The sequence below is a fragment of the Bidens hawaiensis genome, unplaced genomic scaffold (genome assembly GCF_021521415.1).
Source record: "Bidens hawaiensis isolate Kalapana, Puna unplaced genomic scaffold, B.hawaiensis_p1.1 tig00061382_1, whole genome shotgun sequence".
NCBI lineage: Eukaryota > Viridiplantae > Streptophyta > Magnoliopsida > Asterales > Asteraceae > Bidens > Bidens hawaiensis.
Window position 1 is genome coordinate 51,775 of NW_027501047.1, and position 3,507 is coordinate 55,281.

General features: G+C 36.6%; 1 long non-coding RNA gene across 2 annotated transcripts; it reads left to right on the top strand.

Annotated features, from left to right (window-relative positions):
- The first annotated feature begins 1,096 nt into the window (after positions 1 to 1,096).
- LOC143603356 (uncharacterized) lies at positions 1,097 to 3,022 on the top strand. Of its 2 annotated transcripts, none has more exons than XR_013148041.1 (5): positions 1,097 to 1,172; positions 2,082 to 2,135; positions 2,254 to 2,331; positions 2,418 to 2,679; positions 2,786 to 3,022. It is a non-coding gene; the product is annotated as an uncharacterized LOC143603356 (long non-coding RNA). The 2 variants fall into 2 exon arrangements; XR_013148042.1 differs by having other exon boundaries at positions 2,791 to 3,022.
- Positions 3,023 to 3,507: the final 485 nt, after the last annotated feature.

A 3,507-nucleotide genomic window follows, 5' to 3' on the forward strand; every position in this document is an offset into this window, starting at 1 on the left:
GGGAACAGCTGGCTTACTGCGTATAAGGTCTTCATCTCTCTGAGCATGGTGGGTCCTGCGGGACCAGTTAGTCTTTGCGCAGACGTACCTCTTCAAGGTGTGTGTTGCGGGTCCAACTGGGCTTTGCGGGGACCTACCTCTTCAGAGCGGTAACTGTCAGAAGTGGGGTCGCAAACATGGTCTGCCATATCTCTGCCACCACGATATACCGCTGCCATAAATCGGCTGGTGAAATAGAGAAAACTTACTGTTAGTCTCGCCGGAATCCTCCAACTAAATCACCAGCCATTGAAGACGATGGTAGTGGCTGTAGATCAACGATTTGGGCTGAGAGAGAGAGAGATATGACAAAAAATTAGGAGATGAAACCTGATAATAAGGAAGATACTGATATGCAAAGCTGAATCACCACCACCACATGTAATACTCTAATGACATAAACCAAATATATAATGTATAATGCTGGAGGAACAACAATTTAAAGCAAGTTCAAATAATTGGTACAATCTATGCTTCCAGTTGTACAACCATAAATGCATATGTTAAGGAGAATAGAATACAACCCTGACTGCAGAATGTCCAATCTATTGATGCTTAATTCACTTGAAATTGTATACTTATATAATTTGTGGCAGGTTTGTGCATTATTGTGTTGCAAGTTATGCATGATAGGTGTTTTATGCTTTGTGTGTTATAAATCTTGCAGCAGTTATTGTACATTAGTTTAACAGGTTTATGCGTCTCCTTTGCTGACAGGTGTCCAGTGCCTTTCCACCTCTCCTTTTCTTTTGTCGGTCACTCTCTCTTTGTTTCATGATTTCATGACTTCTCCAAGAGAAAACCCCATATTATACCACCGCGTCTCGCCACCACCGTATTGTTGCTCCATCTTCCTTTCCGTCGTCATTGTTGCCGGGTTCAGTTTCCGAACTCTTGGTGGCGGTGGTGTGGTGTTATAGTTGTTGCTTACGGTGGTGGCCGATTTTTTCGTGGTGATGGTTTATGGCAGTTTCTGGCGCGCGCGTGTGTGTGTGTGGGGGGGGGGGGGGGAGTGTTCGTAACCCTAATTCAACTTCTCATCTTTATTATGGTTATGCAGATGGTCTTTAAAGCTTCAACCGGACATAACCATGGTATCAATTTTCATGACTACAAGACATTGTACGCTCCTGGTACATACTTTCTTTATATGCTATATTAAGATTTGTTCCTTTTTGTGTTTGGCTTATAGAAAAGGTTTAGAACCCAATTGTAACATGGGTTTTTTAAATTTGAGTGTTTTACATGACACCTCAACAATTCAATTTACATAATGATTTGTTCTTTTTTATATTTGGGTTATATAATAAAGGTTTTAATAACCTAGATGATCTTTTAGTCATTCTTCTCTATTTAGGTTATGGCGATTTTTTTTTCTTCTTTTTTTTGTCAAATGTTTTTGTTATTTCAAATCTTTAGTAGGTCAAATTTTGGTTTGGTCAAGAGCTATATGTTATTCGACTTTCAGTCTTATAAAATGGGGTTAAATAAAGGGAAGGAGTTTAGGTTCTAAGGTGGCCGTGTCATAACGGGTCGGATAAAAGAAGAGTTATTGGTTTGTGTGAAAAAGACTCAACAAACTTTTTCCATGATAATAATAACAGTAAAATGTAAAATTTTTGTATACAGTTTTTAACTTTTGATGATCATATTTAAATCATATAAGATTAGTTCTCACATGTGATTTAGGCCAAGCTGCATATTATAAAAGAGATAATTGTGTATGCATGTGTGGTCATGTTATAGTGCAGTTTGGTCATTTTATAATGTAGTGTCATATTTTTGCAATACCTGAGGATTTGGGCATAATTACATAAAGATGCAAAAAAATCAAAATGTTGCAGACAGTATGAAGTTTGGCAGAATTGCAATTTTCTGCAGCCTTTTTATTTATTGACATATGCACTAATTCATGTTGTAAAACCTGATAATAGTTGCAAGTTGCAACAATAGTTTTACTTAACAAAAGATTCACAATAGCTTACCTTTTTTATACTCTGGATTGTGATGCTTAATGATTATTTGATTTGATTTGTTAACAGATGCAACGACATGTACCTGTTATACAAAGGCTTCATGTAACTTCATTTGCAAAGGTAATTTTGTTTTTGTTTCTGTAATAGTTTATAATTAAATTCCCTAACCTCTAAGTTTCTGAACTAATCACAGCTCAAGTAGCATCTCACAAAGTTAAATATTTTGTTTAAATGATAGATTATGGTCAGACTGGTAAGCTTTGCAAGGTTAGATAATGTCAAATAGGGTCTTCAGTATTATTCAGCCCTTACAGAAGTAAGTTAATTTTTTTCCAGTGTTATAGTAGATTGAATACTATGGGTTCTGTTTCCATCAAAAATAATACAAAGACTGGTTGGCAGGTTTTAGGTGATGGTGGATGTTAGATGGTGGTTTTGGAATATGGTGGTGGTGATCGGTTGGCCCGTTCTTTCAAGCCCCCTTTAGAAGTTTCATCTCCAAGGGCAGTATAAAAATTCAATCTGATTTTAAAACCAGTTGGCAGTATTTTGAGGATGTTTTAGGATTCATCAGTTCTTAAACAAGCTTGAAATTTGGTTGAACCGTACTCTAAAAGAAGGTTTAGTGGTAGCATTGCCTAAAAAGAGAAGAGAAGATGGTGAGGTAATTAGTTAGTGTTTTGACTTTTGTTTATGTCAAAAGTGTTTTGACTTTCGACATAGTTTAAATCAAACTTTGACATTTTATGGCGTCTTTTTTTTCATTGAAGGATAGAAGTGAGCAACTGAGATGGAGCATGGGAGGATGTGGATATAGCTGCAAAGAAAGCTGACATGAATAAGAATGGTTTGCGAGACATGATGGGGAGCTTCAAAGAACGGGTCAACCATTATGCATCTATGAATCTTAATTTGTGCTAAAAAAGAGAACCAAACTTTCAACTTTGGCACGCAAATAGCACTTTCAACTTTCACACACACAAATAGTAAATGTGTAACGTTTTTATGACCATACCGCAACGCGGCGGGTCCGAATACTAGTATTAATATAATAACCGGTTTCTCTCCAAAGGAATAAAATATTTGAATTTCAAGTTTTTGTTCTATATTTGACCATATATTTTCTAGTTGTAGTTTCCTTAATTGTTGTACAAAATCCCTGTATCATAGCTAGTCTATTATTGTAGTTTGTATATATCACCAATTGCTTTAACGAGACATTCATTTTGGTTCAATATCTTTCATATGGTATCATTCCCAGGTTAACCTAATTCCCTCACAACAGCCGCCAGCCTTCATCCCATACATTTGCGACCTTCTTCTTCCCACATCAATGTCTCTTATCTCCACATCCTCCTCCACAATTGCTGGCCATAATCGATTCGTCTATTTCCCACTTTAATGATTCGTTTTAATGATTCGTGTAACTCTTGTTGCATCAATAAAAGCCATAAGCTTCCTTTTCATACCTCATCAATTACTTCCAATGCAC